At 38.6% G+C, this 19,766-nt stretch overlaps 1 pseudogene; it reads left to right on the top strand.

The window, feature by feature from the left end:
* The first annotated feature begins 8,390 nt into the window (after window positions 1–8,390).
* On the top strand, window positions 8,391–17,590 carry LOC130038609 (40S ribosomal protein SA-like; annotated as a pseudogene).
* The last annotated feature ends 2,176 nt before the right edge of the window (window positions 17,591–19,766 follow it).

The following is a 19,766-nucleotide window of genomic DNA, read 5'->3' as shown; positions in this document are numbered from 1 at the left end:
TGTTAATTCATTTAGTAATGTCAATATCTCTAGCCCATCTCAAATTGATATTTATATATGATATAAGTTAAGAATTCAATTTCATTATTTTATCACTGTATCACTGTCATCCTGTTGTTCATTGATTTACTCGAGTCGGTGTGAGTAACGTCTCTATTTGTCCCAGCCCTGAGATTTTAGCAGCCTCTCTTTACTCCTATTTCCCAATTATTGGAGGCTATTTCAGGGTCAGGGGAATGAGACCTGTTATAGTTACTTATTTTGGCATATCGAATAAGCCATGGGGAGCTTGCCAGGATCTGGCCGTGTGGGTGGGATACTCTTGGTAGCTTGCCAGGCTCTCCAAGTGGCATATGATTTGTTGCCTACTGTCTGAACTCCATCATGTGATGACTATGGAAAATGAGTAGGAAGTGTCTTATGATGTGTTGCACGGCTGCTTCACGGCCGTGAGGTCTGGAAAGTGGCCTGGACCATGGCGGCAGTTGGGTAGTGGAGGTCGGCTGCCAGGGTTGGCTTTCTTGGAGTGGGAAAGGCTCTCACCCACCCCCCTCTGGAGCGCCCTGAGTGAAAACAGCCTGGCACAGAGTCCAGTGGCAAGGTTATGGGGGTTTCACTATATACTCCCATCTGAGAGGAGCAGCAGTGAGTTCTGGAAGCTGACCGATAAGGAGATTATCTGGTGTCAGCAGGGTGTGGCTTATGGGTGTGATTCCTGAGTCTCTGGAAACTGGGGGAAGCAGGCAGAGGATCTCTGCTCCCAAGTCCCGATGAGTCCAGAGTCCAAGGTCACAAAGTTTGCATTATCTGGGTTCCGTGGAACTTCACTCCTGTGTGAGGATCAGCCCAAGCATCCGGAAAGCAGCCTGAGAATGGTAGAGGTTGGGGAGTGGAGGTTAGCTGCTGGGGCTGGGTCCCTTCGGGTGGGGAGGGTTCTCGCCTGGTCCCCTCTGGGGCACCCTGAGTGAAAACAGCCTGGTGCAGAGTCCATTACTTTAATACCATTTTTTCTGATACCATTTGTTATAGTGCTTTACACCTTCCCTCACTGATAATTCTAGCAACTTTATTGGAAATAGTTTGAATATACTTGCATGGATTTATTTCTAGTCTCTCTATTTCCTTAAATTGTTCTAACTGCTTTTATAATAGAACTCTACTATTTCATTATATAAACTTTTTAATGTATTTTTAAATCAGAAAGTCTAATAGCTCCAGTTTTTTGCACCTCATTATTTTCTTGACTATTTATAGATTTTCATGCACTTGTAAGATTATATAAATATACTTTTTATTTTTACAAAAAATGACAATAATTTTAGATATATTGAATTGACTCTATAACTATATAATGCCAAGTTAGGACCGAGAAGATCAGCTGAAGAACTCCACATAAGGACCCATGGCCTAGAATGGATCGAACAGAGTGAGAGACTGTCTGAGTTCATGATGTCGACCAAGACCATCCATGGTAACTCACAGTTCCAGAAAGCCAAATCTAAACATTGGACATGGGAGTCTCCTGGTAGACAGGTCCACAACGAAATTGACCACATCATATTCAATCGACAGTTTTGCCTGACTGATATCAATGTTGTCCCAAGATTCCAAATGGATCGGACCACTATCTCCTTCTTGCAAAATTCTACTTCACAGAGCAGGGAGAAAGGGCTGCAAAGTTTAAGCTCCCAAAACGACCACCAACTGGGAGCTCTTTGGCACAATTGTGGCAACATGGGAAGATGCCGTCATTGACAACATTGATGAGGAATACTATCGACTGGTTCAGCACCTCCACGATCCTGCGAGGAACGCTGAGATAGAGATAGCCACAAAAAGACTCGTGTCTTCAAAAACTCTGGAGCTCATTTGCCAACGTGGCTTGGCGCAAACCTCAGGCAACCGCTAGTGAACTTCCAAACTTGCAAAGCTGTGCAGAGAAGTGATAAAGGAAGACCTCAAAGAGAGAAGAGCAGCAGTGCTGGCAGATGTGGCAGAAGCTGGGAAAAGCAATCGCAATGCCCGCCTGTCCTTTGCCAACTACAAGACCAAGAAGACTGCCCTCCAACATCCCGATGCATCTATCACATCTTCCAGAAGGGCAATGGAGAAGATTATCCATGACTTCTACTAGGATCTCTTCAATAGCCACATCCACCTGATCACATACCAAATTCTGCAGGATGGATATGTTGTTCCCAGCGTTCTCCCTTCCGAAAATGAACATGCCATTTCGTTGGTAAAGAAGCTAACAACACCCAGCCCAGACAAGGTCAGACCCAAACACCTGAAGAACCTGCCATCAGTACTCATCAATACACTAGCTCAGCTCTTCACATGCTACCTTTCTGAATGCAAGTTTCTGTCCCAGTGGAAAACCAGCAGGACAGTACTACTGTAGAAGAAAGGAGACATCCACAACATTGGCAACTATCACCCGATCTACAAGCTGTTCACTCGAGTCATCCTGAATAGGATTGAAGAACACTAGATGAAGGACAACCATGCAAGCAAGCCAGGTTCCGCAAAGGATTCAGCATGCTCGACTGTATCCACACGATAACCAAGCTCATTGAAGTTTCTCAGGAGTTCAAGATGCTGCTCTGTCGAACGTTCATTGATTTAAAGAAGGCCTTTGATTCTATTGAAACAGAAGTTGTCATCAAAGCCCTAGCCAAATGAGGCATTCAAACTCAATACATCAGGATCCTCTGTGAGCTGTATTGCGGATTCACTACCAGGATCTCACCATTCTACAGAGAGGTGATCATCCATATCAAGAGAGGGATTTGGCAGGGTAATACCACTTCACCGAAACTCTTCAGTGCCACCCTCGAGAACATCATGCGATGTCTGGAATGGGAAGGAATGGGAGTGAAGATAGACGGTCGGCAATTACACCACCTCTGCTTTGCTGATGACACCATTCTAATAACAGCAAACATTAGTCAAGAAGCACAAATGCTGGCTAACTTCAACCATGAGTGTGGAAAGGTTGGACTACAGCTGAATCTCATGAAGGAAATGTTTATGAGAAACTGTCTTGTTCTTGACCTTCCATTCACTCTCAATGGAACAAATATCGCTGAATGCAACAGCTATATGTACCTAGGTCAAGAAGTCAATGTGATGAGTTACCTGGCACCTGAGTTACACAGGAGGAAGAGAGCAGCTTGGAACACCTTCAAGAACGTTGAAGAAATAGCTAAGAGGACGAAGATCCTCTGGCTCTGTGCACATTTCTTCAATTCCACTGTTCTTCCTGCATTAACATATGCTTCAGAGATCTGGGCCCTACGGAAACAGAATGAGAATGCTATTTGGGTCTCCCAAAGAGGAATCGAAAGACTATGCTTAGAGTATCATGCTTCACTCAAATGAGAGAAAGAATCCAGAGTTTTGACCTCCATTGACGATCAAGAATCAGGGATGCTGTCTTGTTTGCCAAGGTGTTGAAGGTCAGATAGGCTAGACACGTAATGCGATTTGGAGATGACTGCTGGACTAGCGCCATTACCGACTGGATTCCACGGGACATCAAAAGATTGCTTGGCCACCCACCTAAGAGATTGTTAGACTTCTTTGTCAAGACCCTGAATGATCAGTTTGAGGCTCTTCATATTCCTGGATCGAGCAGATGCCACTGGGCTACACTAGCATGTGACAGGGATGAATGGAGACATTACTGGCATCCGCTTGCGCAACTCAATGAGTAATGGGATGTCAAGTGATCAAGTGATCAAATGACTCTATAACTGGATTATATGCCTATTTTAATAATACTTAATCTTATTTCCATTAATACAGAATCTCTTTAAATATGTGATTTGTTTACAACAACTCTTTATAGATTTTAGTAGTTTATTCCTTAAGCTTATTTCTAAAAGTCTTTATTTTTGGTGCTGTTATAAGCTCGATTGTTTTCCTAATTTTCCTTTAGTTTATTATTAATAGATAAGGATACCAAAAATTTTCTTTTGCATTGATTTTGTTCTAACAATTTTAATTAATTTATTATTTCTAACAGTTCTATTTGTTATCTTTATATAATCTTATAAGTAAGATCAAGCTTACTGCAATCACAGTTCTATTTATTCCTTTCTTGTTTGCACATTATATGTTGATTTTTTTTATCTAATACCTTGACTGGGATCTCAAGCACTTTTCTGAATATAAGTGGCAAGATTGGAATCTTGTCTTACTCTTGATTTAAAAGAAAGTTTTCAGGGCCAGAATGATAATACAGTGGGTACAGTATTTTCCTTTTATGCAGCTGACTACGGTGACCCCCATCACTTCTGAGCCCACTCCAGAACCCACAATGCATCGCTTTTGGTGATATATAGAAAGAGGAGTGTAGAGCCAGAAGGAAGAACCATGGAGTATGACCTAAAAAATATCATTTTTTCATAATTGAACAGGATGGTGGTTGTGAAATTTTCATTTACAACATTTACTATCTTGAAAGCATGTCCATCTATTTCTGTTTTGTCCAGAATTTTGATCATGGAAGGATGCTGAATATGCTAAAATATTTTTTCTTCATTAAGGGATATCATATGAATTTTTCTTTTTTTTGATATTGTATGTCATCTTAATTAACTTATGTGATGACACATCTTTGCATGAATAAATCTATTATATACAGCATGATCCTATTATTGTGTTATAGGTTTCCATTTTTAAATGTTTTTGAAGTGTCTGTATTGACAAGTAATACTAGTCTATAGTTTTTTAAAATAATGTATCATTGACTCGGTGTTATAAAAATATAGTTTGGTATGTTTAGCAGTGTTTCTTCCTATTTAATTTTTTTTAAAAAAAATTGAGAAGTATTGAAGTTCATTCTTTTGTAAATGTTTGGCAGATGTAATGCTATTTGATTATTGAATTTCTTTACTGGGAAGTTTCTGATGGCTCGTTTAATCTTCATAATAGTTATAAATCCATTCCGACTTTGTAGTCCTTTATGATTTAGTTCTTTTAGTGTATACAGTTTTAGGAATCTATCAATTTCTTCTAGTTATTCAATGTATTGGCATGCAAACATTCATAGTATTCTTTTATAATCCTTTTTATTCTATGACATCAGTCATAAGTCTCTTATTTTATTTCAGAAATTTATTTGTGCTTTTTCTATTTTTTATTTTAATTTTCATATTATTTTATATATTACTCAGTTTATTAATAAACCTGGCTCAGGACTATATTGTATTTTAGCTTAGAGCACTTGCCTTGAATGTATGAGGTCCTGGAATCAATACCCATCACCATAAACAAACAAAAACACTGCTTTATTTCATTGAAATTGTTTTGTTCTGTGCTAACATCTGGATACTTTATGTACAAGCACCAACTTTTACAATATGGTCACCAGATTTTTTTTTAACTCAGGTTACTTCTTGACCCTAAATGTTTCTCCTTTTAAAGAAATCAACAGTTTGTAGGTTAAATTTAGGGACAGAGTTGAAAACTAAACAGGAAACTCATTAAATTAGCCCACCAGAGTATTTCTCTGTAACAGGAGCCTCTCGTAAGATAAATATTAGTTATGATGATTGGGCTATTTCTGCCACCACCACCCCCAGCCTCCAGCAGGCTCTCTATTTTATAGTAAACTACAAACAGGGAGCTTTGGGGGTGAGTTGGGCCACACCCAGCAGTGTTGAGTTCTAACTCCTGGCTATGTACTCAGGAATCATTCATAGTAGTACTTGAAGAATCATATATGGTGAGGCAAGGAATATTCTTCCATGATCTCAACCCCCATTAACAAGACAGGTCAGACAAAGGATCTGGACTGGGATGTACAGAGGGCATGGGGTGGGGGTGTAGGGGTTGCTGTGTCTCCTCTTTCTATACATTTAGTGTAAATAACATAACCAGTGGCAAACACCAGGAGTTAAAGGCATGAAATATTTAAGGAAAATAATGGGAGCTCACAAAGTTTCAAGCTGAGTTTTGGTGAGCAACTCCTCACTGAAAATTCTCAGAGCTTATATTTTATGTGATCCCTGCTAGACTATAAGTCAATTCCTCTCCACTGTGACTAATCTCTTGGGGGATATGACTGCCACAGACTCAGAGTCCTTGGGCTAATAATCATGTGCAACAGCTTATAGATTCCAGTAAGATTGGCTATTCCTTCTCATTCTGCCAGATGGAAGGCAGAATAAATCATTCTGCAAACATTTATTAAAGGGTGTTAGGAAAAGGGTGTGCTTTGGAATGACACTCAGTCAGGATCCACCACTTATTAATTATGAATTTGGGCAAACTCTTTAACTTCTCTAAGCTATATTGTTTTGTATTTTATTTGCAAGATGTGAGGAATCCTACCATCTCCTTCTGGTTTTAAGTACGGATGAACTAAATGCATGTAATTCCTAGCAAAGATCCTGACCTGTGAATGAGAATTGATGAATGGCAGCTGCTATTATTTCATGCAAAGAAATAAACAAATATTAACAGGAATGTTAAGATTCATATTTTCAAATCTTGACACTTCAGTGTTTTCTCACGCAAAGAAATACTCCTATATTTATAGACTTTTAAAACAAATTATGTCATAGTTCTTATTATGATTATTAATTTTTTTGCAAAATATTTCTCCAATTCAATAACTTAGAAATCTGTAAATTGTAAAATGAATAATAATGTATGTTCTGCATCATGTCTGTTTGGTTTGACCACACACTCACATATTTCTATTGCTTAGTGACATGATATGTTTAAATTGCAGTGTTTCATGCCAGCAGCAGTTCATATAGTTGCATGGCATTTGCATAAAGTATCAACTAATGAAACTTTTCAGAAGACATCCATGTCATTGAATGACACATGAGACTAATGCAAATGGTTTTGGTTTATAAAAATAGAAAGAGTGTTCAATGAAATATAATGATTTCCCTATGATATTTCTGTTTTACATTTAAATTAATTTCAAAATTTCTTCTCAACCTATGCATGAGTGCTATTCTGAATTCACTTTTGAAAAAGTTAAAAGAAATACTTTAACATTACATTTAATGATGTATCTATATTAATATAATCATTAATATTTATATCATCCAATATTATAATAATAAATTACTACATTATATTATTGAAGAATGTGCATATGATGTTTGGCAGGTAATTTGTGTTATGTCTGTGTGAGAATCAAGGCTTTATCCCCCTCTTTAGTTTTTCATTTTATTTTATTTTTGGTTGTAAGGCTATATATAGTTGTAAGTAAACCAAAAGGTTTAATTTTGGCTCTTACTTTGGGATCACTCCATGTGTGGTGCTAGTGATCAAACCCAGGTGAGCCATACTGAGGCAAGCACTCTACTTATTTCACCATTGCTCTGGCCCTAAGGTAGTCTTTACTAGCTCTGAACTTTATTCACTTAGATGTGCAATGAACTTACATGATGAAGGCATATAAAATGTGTTGCCAGAGAAGTACAGTTAATCCACATTGGTAGCAGCAATGACAAAATTTTTTCTGAACATCTGATGAAATACTTTAACGGATTAAAGGAGTACAGCATTCTACTTTCTGTTTATGACTTAGTTAGTCCTTTGTCATTATATTTATTTTGAGCTTAAAGAATTAAGGATTGCATGTTAACCAAGTATAGTTCATTAAAAAATAATCCAAGCCTTTTATAATTTTAATTCAAAATTAACTTCTGGGACATAACACCAACATTATTCATTGTCTTCTGAAAAAATATTAAATTTATATCTGCTCTGCCTTTCAGTTATAATGAAATTTATCCATGAAATTATTCTTGTAGGACTATCTGAAATCCAGTAGCACTGTAGCACTGTCTTCTCATTGTTCATGAATTTTCTCGGGCAGGCAACAGTAACCTCTCCATTGTGTGACTTGTTGTTACTGTTTTTGGCATATCAAATACGTCACGGGTAGCTTGCCAGGCTCTGCCAGGTGGGCGGGATACTCTCAGTAGCTTGCCAAGCTCTTCGAAGAGGGATGGAGGAATCGAACCCGGGTCGGGCACGTGCAAGGCAAACCTACTCGTGCAAGCTACCCATGACGTATTTGATCTGCCAAAATCAGTAACAACAAGTCTCACATTGGAGACGTTACTGGTGCCCACTCGAGCAAATCCATGAACAACGGGAGGACAGAATTACATGATCATTTTCTTCCTATGTATTCATGTGTACTTCTTATTAATACAAGCTACATTGAAAGATGCTTTTTTCACCAAGAGTATTTTACAAAAAATATAGTGATCAAAAAATACGGGTGTCATGCAAGGATTGAATTGGAAGACCAGTGCCAACCTCAAGCTGCTGGTCTGCACAAGTTTTGGGCTGCTTTGACAAGAGGGTCGTGGTGTAATACCTGGTGATGGTATCCCTTGTATTCAGAAGCAATGACCATCCTGAAGCTCCTCAGCTCTGTATGTAGGGTCAATGAGACTGCTGGATTCATGCCACACCATGTGCTTTGATTGAGAGCCTGGGACTTTGGAGAGTTCCCCAGTCAGATGCATCCTCATTTTCCCTAGCAATACTTATAGCAAGTGAACACCCAGTGTTTTTAGTACCCCTAATTTTCTTTAAGTGAAGATTTTGAGAAAGGTAGGGGTCATCATATAGGGTAATAGAGTGAGACTGAAGATACTACTAGGTCAGGTTTACACCCCAAAAATCTCTTTCTACCTTTGCAGTGATACTACCTTTGCAATGATACTGTTTCCTATCTTTTCTGCTCATTTAGAGGAAAATTTATTTCTCTGTTAAGTCTGTATAGAGTTCCAGGCCCTTGTCCCAACATATGCACTTTATAAAGTGCATATGTTGGGACAGAACTGCTGAACAAGTTCTGTGATATGTATTTATTTTTCACTTTGATAAGTCTTTGAATGGCTTTATAAAATACTTTTCTATAACTTCCCCTACCTCTTTCTTGTAGTGAAAATTTTATAAAAATTTTGCATTCATATTTTTTTGTTTATCTGTGAAGATGTAAATGAAGGTGCCCGAGATGATGGGTGTGAAGCTTACATGAGGCCCATCTCCTCTATCTGTGCACTGTGTAACCTCTAAAAGCCTAAGAAACCAGACAGTACAATCAGACTGACCTCATCCTTCTTAGACCCCAGTCTCCTGGGTGCCTTAGCCTACATCTCACTATGGTATGGACAAAGAACACCTCTTTGCTATGCTGCCTTATTGGAAGATGAACATACATTTGGGACGAATAAATCTCTTTGGCAGTGACAATTCTCTTATGCTGATCAAGGGACTAATGGGGTTTCAGAAGCTGGATAGAAAAATTAATGAAAATGAAAATAATTAATAGGAAAACAAAAAATGTTTCATAGGAGACTAGAGGGGACATTTTGTTGATACTGAGACACAAATACCAGAACAAAAGCGTTCTGCTCAGTGGTGATATTCCTGGACTACAGCTGTTGGTTCTAGGATCCGAGGATATTTCTAGAGCCTCTCTCACTCTTTCTCTCTTTGTCTCATCTGCCCAAATAAATCAAGCCTTTACAAACATGACCCATGCCTTTTGCTTTTCTAGGGTTGGTAGGGTCAGTTTTTCCTGTGGGAACCTCGAAATCACATAATTAATATCAGGTTTCAGGAAGAACATCACAAGAATGGAACGAGAGATGGAAGCAGCTATACTAATGACACTCAGGCGCCGGCTCTCTGATTATAAGCTTTCCCCATCCTCTGTGTGAGAAAGTACCTACTCATTCTATTTCTCTAGATAATCTGCACATAAAAGTGGAGATAGAGATAAATCCCTTCAATGGAAAGTTGATATCAGATCCTGGAGACTGAATGAAAAGGAATGCTGATCCCAACCATAGGGACTCCTTGTTGTGCAACACTCTGAAAGTGATGTTTGCACCTCAATCTTTTTCCTTTTTATTTCCATACCTGCCGTCCGGTTTTCATGCATTTAGCTTAAATTTGCATTGCTAAAGTTAGCATGGATTTTCTCTTTAGTTTCCTTATTTATTCACATTTCTATCTTTCCGTCTATGTGTTGGGTTCTATTTTAAGTATGTTAGAAAAATTAATTCAATTAATTTTCTTATGACTCTTTGATATAGGTACAAGACTAGCCCCACTTATAACGTGAAAACCCCAGTGCACATAGTTGAAGATCCTATTGGAAGTCACACAGCCCCAACTGATTTGTTCTGTCCATGCTAAAATAAGTTTCTTCTCTGTCTTAGCGCAAACCTAGGAAAGAAGGTTGCTTTTTTTTTCTCTGCTCTCTTTCTCTCACTCCCCACCTCTCCACTAATTGCTTTATCTTTCCAATATAATACTTCTCTATTGCAAGCTCCGTGGACAAGTAGGGGACCTCACAATCAACTTCAAATATGGTTGGTGCTGAACAGGCACACAGACCAGAGGGCAAATAGGCAAATAATCAGGTAAATTCTCTACTGAGATACACTCAGCTCCATGGGTAGTTTGTGTATATTTTTATTAAAAGTAAACAAAGCTAACCTTTGTTCCAGATATCTAACTACCATTTTCAGAAACAGGTCATCACAATATGCATCTATGACAGCCATGAGTATGTATTGTGTTCTGGTCCAACCTCCAGAGTGGACATAGGGACCCTAAGAAGGAAGATGTGTTTTAGAGGGAACTGTCCAAGTTGAGGAAGGACCGGCAAGAACTTTCAGAAGTGTAGTAGAAATGTTGGGGGTGATGGAGAATGTTCCAATAAAATGAAACAACATGTGAGGAGATGGACAGGACCTTACAGGACAGGAGCCTTTTAGTTATTCCTTTGACATAATCAGGGCTGAGTGTGCTATGTTCTGTCCACCCATGGGCTTAAAAGGACAAAAGTCAATAGGATCATTTATGTAAACATGGCCAATGTAAACACTGTTCATGAGGGAATATATGAGATTTGGGACAAAAGTCAATCCTTGGGGCATTTTAAGAAGAGAATTTCTACAGTTGGAATTGAAATCTGAAGGAAAATTTGTATTATTATATTTCTTATCTTTAATTCTAAAATTTGCAAGATTTTTTGATCTATGATTTTCTTTCAAATTGTATTTTTTCTTTATTTCGATGGTCTCTTTTGGTTGTTCCTGTTAATTTTGTATGAAGTGACAAATATTTAATAAAAAACATTGTATATCAAAATCATGTTATATTCTGCCAGGAAATAGGTTACATCATGTATTCTTCAGGCAGATAGGCAAAGTGGAAAAGAATACTTAAATTCAGTCTGAGGCTTGGAATGGTATTGCAGGGGTTTTTTTTTGGGGGGGGCATTTTTTTTTTATCCCCCAAATTTTCTTAAAGCCTTACATGTCTTTTCATTATCAGCCACTTGCATTTCAGGACTCTTCATCCTTGGAACTGTGATTTTAGTTTTTGTTTCCTCAGTAATATACCAGTGACTGAAATGTTTGCTATTCTCATACTTTCTAATTTGCTTTCGACCCTTTTGACTTGTACAGTTAAGATTTCAACAAATACCTTGAGGGGAAAGCCACCAAGTTTTGAGTTTATTTAATGTGGTTTACTTCTTTCTGGTATTTTTTACCATTTAATCCATAGCTATGTTGGTATCTCATTAAAAAAATGTTTATTTTGCATTATATCTGGATTTAAATTTTTTTTCTCTTGGCACAGGTTATGTTCTACTTCAAGCTATTCTATTTTGGTACAGACTTAAAATATCCTCAAATTTTTATTTTATGATAGAGTAACACAGAACAGCAACTCTAGAATTAAGATCTGTGGTCCACTTCTTGTTGTATCAGTTTCTAATTTTGAAAACTAATTTTGCTTGAACAAACAACTTGATTTTAAAATGGGCTACAGATCTTAATAGACATCTTTTCAAGAGAAAGAGGTGGCAAATTAACATATGAACAAAAATTCCAAGTTACAGATCACCAGGGAAAATTAAATAATAAAATTAATGAAATATTTAAACATATATAATGACAGGACTGGCTGGAGGTTTCCTTTTTTTTTTTTTTTTTTTGGAGGGGGAGGTCGAGGGGGCAGTGTTTAGGTCACAAGTGGCAATGTTCATGGATTTCTCCAGACTCTTCACTGAGGAGTCGCTCCTGGTAGTGTTCGAGAGACCATATGGGATTCTGGAGACAAAATCAGTGCAAGGCAAGTGTCTTAAGCCTTTATTATCTCCCTGGTCATGGAGGTTTCTTTTTATCTGCTGCTATCTCCCACCCTCCAGTCATCCCATTTTCATTCTGATTGGATATCTTGTGGTGAGTGAGCTATAATCTGGCCAATTAAACTCTCCTTGTGCTCCACCTTTCCACTCCCACTGCATAACTAGCACTGCTCAAGAGATTATTATATGGAGCTGGGAATAGAACCTGGTCCTCCATAAACAAAACATGTGCTGTAGTTCTCTGAGTTATCTCCCCAACCCCTAATGATGTTGTTTCTATTTTGTGTGATACTGTGAATTGAACCCACATCCTCACTTAAGTAATCTAAATTGCTACATTTCCAAATGTTGGTTGTTTTTGTTTGATTAGTTGGTTTTGGATTTTGTGACCAGATGCAGGATGATGGGGTGGGAGGCTATCCCCAGTTCTGTTCTCTGAGGACCATGTGATGTCAGAGATCAAACCAGAGTTGGCTGCATGCAAGACAAGTAACTTAACCTTTGTACTATCTCTTTGGTGGTAGTCCTTGATTTCTGAAATTTTAACTGAAGTAGATATTTAAGCATTCCAACTTCTGTCCCAGTTTTCTAAGTAGGAAATAGCACAGACTTCCTCCAGTTAGTCTGGAAGGCATTCTTATCTTATCAGTATCTCAGAGAGGAGTTGCCATTTAATTACTTGTTTTTCTTCTTCTTCTTCAGATAAAGAAGGAAGAGGAAATGATTTTTCCCTTTTTGGTCTGCTTGTTGTTGTAGAGACAATAAGAAACAAAAACTCTTTTTTTTTCCATCACAGCCATCCTCTCCCCAAACACTGAATCCATGTGAGTGAAATTGATTATCTCTGTCTCCAATCAAGATAAAACAAATCTAGGTTAAATGTCAATTTTCACTATACTTTCTCATAAATGAGGTCTTTGAGACATAGTCATTTAAAACCACGCGTTGAAACTTATGTAAGTTTGACATTTTAGAGGTAAGGCCAATTCGAGAGCTTCTGTGGTTGGATCTTTGCTAGGTCGATCCAGAGCTTCTGTACTTCATTCTTTAAAATACTGAGACTATTCCCAGTGGTGCTTCCCACATTCAGCTGTTTCTTGTGATATATTATTATGGTTTAAGTGCTCAGAATCTGGAACGTGACCTTCTGCAGTAGGAGCTTGATTTGGTCACTAACGACCTATGAGCTTGAACAAATTATTCAGCTTCATTGTGTATTTTTTCAGCTGTAAAGGTGGGGCGGAGGCCGGAGGGGGCGGGGGGAGGGAGATAGACCATGATGTAGTCAATTCATTGTTAAGATAATTCATAAAAATATCTATAAGTGTGTTTTTCTGTGCTTGGCACCTAGAAATTATGTCAATTCTCTCCCCAAGCAGGTTCTAATTTAGGAAATATGGAAATAAAAGGTTGAGTAAGAGCAGAATTCTCCTAATTTCCATGTATATTCTAATAAAAGACACACCATAGAGAATTACAACAGAGAACAGATGCAAGATGATTAGGGTATTCTCAGTACAAATAATGCACATAAAATCAAAAGCATCTAAAGCATTCTACAATCATACCTGGATTGAGGTTCATCTAAGAGTAAACACTGATTAAATAGAAAAAAAGAAAGGACACTAAGTAGGATTATGTGCCAATCAGTATTTTTATCACAGGAAACACAAATCCCCAGATAAATTTTCCAGCAAGTTTTGATTGAAATTAGAAAACAAAGCTAGAAAACTAATGAGACATTATAAACAGAATCAAACTTAATTTAGCATTCTAGTGGTCTCATTTGGTCTTTTATTTTTCTTAAACAATTACATGAAAAGTAATAAAAACACAGACTCAATTGCAAAAGATTTAATAAGAAATATTATCCAGGGATGAACTGAATTCCATGAAAAATAATCCTAGACAAGTTTGAACTCTCAAAAAATTAATTTAAAACTGTAACAGTGCCAGCAGGAGGCTTAGCATAATATTTCAATCATTTGGGTGTTACTTATCCTCACAAGAGGTGAGAAAAATAAGAAACTTTTTAATTCTAAAGATAAAAATTAAGATTTATCATAGAGCACCATGTTGGGGATCATATATGCAAGAGTCCTGGGACCAGAAGGAGTGCCAATCTTGTGTTCCTATGGTAACTCTCAATGTCTGTAATGGTTCTAGGCTACGTGTGGTCTGATTTCACTAGGCTTTGGCTCTGTTTGTCATGCCCCGCACTTGCTCTGAAAAGAAACCAAGTCCTGTCATCCCAGCTGAGGTCTGACTCTGACCACTCTCAGATTCACCATTAATAAGAAATTTTTTCCAATATCTGTTCACTATCTTGATACTTAATTGGATTTGTCACCTTCATCATCTCATAGACCTGGGACCTCTTAGTCTGTAGTTAATAATCTATCAGCAGATACTGGCTATCTTAATTTAGAATTCTCTCTATACCATCTGTGTCATTAACCTAGGGTTACTAAGAAGAAAACGGAGCTTTATAGAGTTATGAAGCAATACATGGGTCAGAACAAGAGTTCAAGTTCAAGCCCAAGCACCAAAACAAGTGTTTCCTCCACAGAACTGCCTTTTCTCACATGGGGCTAAAGATAAACTTCTAGCTTAGATCGTAAGCTCTTATTTATACTCTTTCCCTTCACTTTTTCTGACTTCTTTAGAAAGACTATTCTGTGAATAATTCAACAGCCTTGAAGGCCTCTTCTTTACAGGACAAAACCTGTGATGGCTGATCAAAGGATTGATGATGTTGTAGTGCTGGTTCAGAAATCTCCCCATACTTTCCAGAAAATAAAAATGTAGTTTTGAGACCTGGTGGCTTACTAGCAGTCAGTGATATAACCTTTATGTGGGAAATACAAGATCTATGGTTCTTGTTGCTGTAGACAGGAATAGCTACTTACCCAGGACTTGACAGACAAGAATGGAGTCCCAAGGCAGCTCGCCTGCTTCCTTCCCAGACCTTGCTCTGGGGAATTTACTCAGACATTCAAGCTCCTACAATTATACTCAATTTCTAACATCTGTCCACTTTATGGTAGCCAGGGTGGCTACCCCCCAGTCAGACGGGAACTTGAAAGACTATTTGACCTCCAGATAAGTCCAAGGTAACAGACCCAATTAGGCAAATATTTGCCATAGGAACTGCTTTTGAACATACTGTCATGGAGAAAGTTTGTCAGCCCAACCTGACCCCTGCAACCTTTCTCTCTACCCATTTATGTGTTTGGAGTAATTTGTGGTATTGTGTAAACTGTATGAAACATAGACCCAACATGAGACTACCAGTGATCTTGTGATCTCAAAATATGCTAAGTGAGGTTAATCTCACTCAGGTTCTAGAAACAAATCCACAGGCTCCTGAACAGTGGTCCAGTGCTTTCTCCAAGCTGTGCAAGATGCCTCTGGACAGAGGTGACATCATAAAAAGAAGGCTAATATTTAATACAAACAGTGTATGCTTGTGACACATTGATAATGATTTCCAACTCAATGAATTAAGAAAACTGTCAAAACCAACTTAAAACAAAAGCACTAACTTGGAGACAAAAATAAAGAATTTATTTAAAAGCTAGTCTTAGTGGCTAAATAAACTCAGTGACCACATAGCTCTTTCAAAGCAGAAATAGAAACCTGTAAAAAATCCTTGTGACAAAGATTCCATGTGGCCGACCCGAGTTCGATTCCTCCGCCCCTCTCGGAGAGCCCGGCAAGCTACTGAGAGTATCTTGCCCGCACGGCAGAGCCTGGCAAGCTCCCCGTGATGTATTCGATATGCCAGACACAGTAACAACAAAGTCTCCAATGGAGACGTTACTGGGCCCGCTCGACCAAATCGATGATCAACGGGAGGGCCTTTACCTTTACCTTTAAAGGTCCATGAACTTAGAGCCTAGGTAGACCCACAACAAAGTCAAGAAAGGATTGTATGATCATTGAAGGCCTATGGTTTGTAGGCAAAGGAATGAATTAATTATTTTAGTTATCAATTCCTTCTTCAGTGCTTAGTGCAAATAAAATACTTTCTCTTAGCCTCCTATATGAATTAAAGATAACCTGTCTTGGCATAGATGTCTGAGTTGTCATGGAAGGATTCTGATTTTGATGGAGATAAACTATGATATCAGGTGTAACTACTGTGGGGGGGGGACACTTAGAAAAGTTCGTTGATGAAAAGAATGTATTAATATGTGGTGTTTGTAGATTTCTCCTATGTTTATAAGCTCCCAAGGCATTTAAGAACCTGCAAATATCCGTGATTTCTTTTGGAACTAGAGACCTCCAGAAATGGTTTGGGTGGGTCAGTGGAAGCTCTTGACTCACCTACAAATGAAATGAGTCCACCAATACCTGGATATGGTCATGTGAGGTGAAGGTCACTAGCTGTTTTGAATTGAACGATCTAATCAAAGGCAAGGGCTCCTTCACTTCCTCAGCCCCATATCCAGGTTTGCTTTAAACATCCTGCAATTAGAAGAGGTTCATGCTTTTCTGTGTTGCCCAGCAAGGGATACTTAAGGCATTGTTCATGAGTCCCATCATAGCTAAAGGGAAATTTCACAATATCCAGAGCCCTCTATGTCCTGCAAATGGAGGGGGATGTCCTCAAAGTCCTTGCAGCAGGCACCCACTTAGGTGCCACCAAGTTGGACTTCCAGATAGAACAGCATACCTACAAAAAGACAAGTGATGGCATCTATGTCATAAATTTAAAGAAAACCTGGAAGAAGCTTCTTCTGGAGCGCATGTCATTATTTCTAATGAAAACTCAATTGATGTTAGTGTTATCCAGGAATACTGGCCAGAGATCTGTGCTGAAGTTTGCTGCTGCTGCTCCCACTGCTCTCCAATCACTGACTGATTCACTCCTGGAACCAATTCCAAGTGACTTTCCTGGAGTTGAGACTTCTGGTAGTTACTGACCTCAGGTTTGACCACTAAACCCTCATGGGGGCATTATGCATTAACCTGACTACCATTGTTCTGTGTAACACAGACTTTCCTCTGCCTCCACGGACATAGTCTTCCCTTGCAACAAAAAGGGAGCTCACTCTATGTGTCTCTTGTGGTGGGTGCTGGTCTTGTAGATTCTGTGCATGCACCATCTCCGGTGGACACTCATGGGAGGTCATGCCTGATTTCTACTTCAACAGAAATCCTGAAAAGATTGAAAAGAAAGAGTAGGCTGCTGCTGATAAGACCGTGACTAAAGAGGAATTTCAGGGTGAATGGGCTGACCCAGCTTTTGATTTACTGATACTCAACCAGACTGCAGAGTGGTCTGAAAGGGTGCAGGTGCCCTCCTTCTCAGTTCACCAGTTCCCTACTGAAGACTGCAATGCTCAGCCTGCCACAGAAGATAGTTCTGTAACACCTACTGTTCAGGCCACTGAATGGGGAGGAACAACCATTGAGTGCTCTTAAGCTGTTTTTCCACAGACTCACACAGGAAATGAAAATAAGTTTGATGAAAAGTAAATAAGTTTCTAAAAGAGAGACGGGAAGGGGGTGAGTTTCATGCAGGATTTTAAGTGACAGTATAAAAGGCTCTATTTCCAGCATCCCATATATCCCCTAGTCTTACAATGAATGATCCTTTAGTGCAGATTCAGGATTAAGCCCTGAGCACTTTGGGGTGTGGCCCTAAAACCACAAAAACATAAAAAATGTAAAAGGAGATTTGTGCTCTTAGCAAGTGTTTAATACTACTGGACGTTGTAAAAAGATGTGATTGCCAGTGCTTCCTTCCCACATTGATGTGTGAGAAATTTTCCTGGGAAAAAAGGAAGAATGAAAAAACTTATCATGACATGAACCTTGGACACTGCTCCTGGGATTTGCCTTCATGGATATTATGCTCATCTGCTGAGGATCTTGCCAGGAAGAACTTGAGAAAAGGAATTTCAAGCTCTCATCTGGGCAACTGAGGACACATCCACTTTAATTGCCCTACTTCCATATACTTCCATCACCCCGCAACTTGAAAAGAAGTGAGATGTGGTAAAACAAACAAAGTCTTCTTCTGGGAATCCTGGGTCTTTTCCTGTGGTCCACAGGCCCATTGTTAACTCTGCCCAGCCCTCACCATCATTTCCCATTCAAAGTTGGATTCAACAGCTTCATGATGAAGCTATTCTTTGTCAAATGAATCTATCTGTGTCAGGCTTGAAAGAACTCTACAAATAACTATGACCCAGACCCTGCAGAAGCTCAGGTGTGAAGTTCTCTCTGTGAATCATCTCATCTCATTAACATCTTTCCTGTTACTTCCACAATTGCTAATTTCCCTGATTCCTATGTCTCTCCATCAGACCAATTATCTCTAACCTCACTATTCATGCTCTTAAGACTCAGATGATTCAAGGATGCCTTGCTACATTCAGATCATGTTCTTGTATGTCAATACATCCTCTTTGCATGAGGATCTTGGCATTTTTCCTCATAGCCTTCTTGCCTTGGAAGGGACTCTTGGGTCTTAATGGGGTAGATAAAGTTTTCCTTACTGAATTTCTTTACTCTGGCTCCTCTGAGTGCATTTAGATCTGGACTTCCCTGTAAAGTCTGATTTTAGCCACCCCACTCCTTTCAAATGTCACTGATAAGCCCTATTTTGAAATAACATGGTATTATGTATTATTAATTGAACACTTAAGACATACTTTCTTGTCTCTTTCTTTAAATATAACTTCAGTAAGGGGTAATTACCTCATTTTTTAGTCATCACTTGATATACACAAGCAATTCGTGGCACTGGATTATAAGAAATTCAGTAATGAAATCTATCTTCAGAAAAAGAGAGAAAAATGTGACTTACAAAGTTGAATATTAATAAAATAAAACTCGATGTAGAAGTCAGGAATATGTCTAAAAGGACGAAAATAATATGAGAATAAACCTAATAAAATAAAAAAGTATAAATAAAGCCTAAGTTGCTTTAACAAGAGTAGTAAAAGTGATGGACACCAGGCAAAATAGATCAAGGGATAAGTGGGCATATTGGGATAGCTTTTAATCCAAATGTCATCCAGATGTTGGGTTAACTTTTCAAACCAAGTTTGAAGTCCCTAAAAGACATTCCAAACTTCACCTGCTATTTCATTAACACTCACTTATCTCTCTCTCTCTCTCTCTCTCTCTCTCTCTCTCTCTCTCTCTCTCTCCCCAGTACTCCCTTCCAACATTCTGGGGTCCAATTTCTATGTACTAAGGATAAGAAAGATGATTGTAGGAGAAAAAAGTAAATGAGGAAGAAGAGAAGAGAAAAAGAGGAGAGGGAAACAGTAGTATTGGAATTCATTAAGTTCTAGTCTTTCTAATATCAGAAAGATTGGAAGATGGAGGTGATATTCCTAAGTTCCTAAAGGATCACAGGTTATTGGAGAATCAGAGAAGAGTCAAAAGACATGCAAGCAAACAAAGAGTGTAACTCAACCCCATCCTTGGATGAAAAATGCATAGCCTCTGAGGTGGTGACTCACCAAAATTTACCATGAGGACAGCTTGCCTTTGAAAGGCCGTATTTACAAAGTCTGGTGCTAGTCTGAGATATTCAATCCAACCTGTTGAGCTAATTCAGCAGAGTTTCAAAGTTTGCTTTGTA

Source organism: Sorex fumeus, unplaced genomic scaffold (genome assembly GCF_029834395.1).
Source record: "Sorex fumeus unplaced genomic scaffold, SorFum_2.1 ptg000078l, whole genome shotgun sequence".
NCBI classification, from domain to species: Eukaryota; Metazoa; Chordata; class Mammalia; order Eulipotyphla; family Soricidae; genus Sorex; species Sorex fumeus.
Note: the sequence above shows the minus strand (reverse complement) of the source record. Positions and strands in the feature narration are given on the sequence as shown.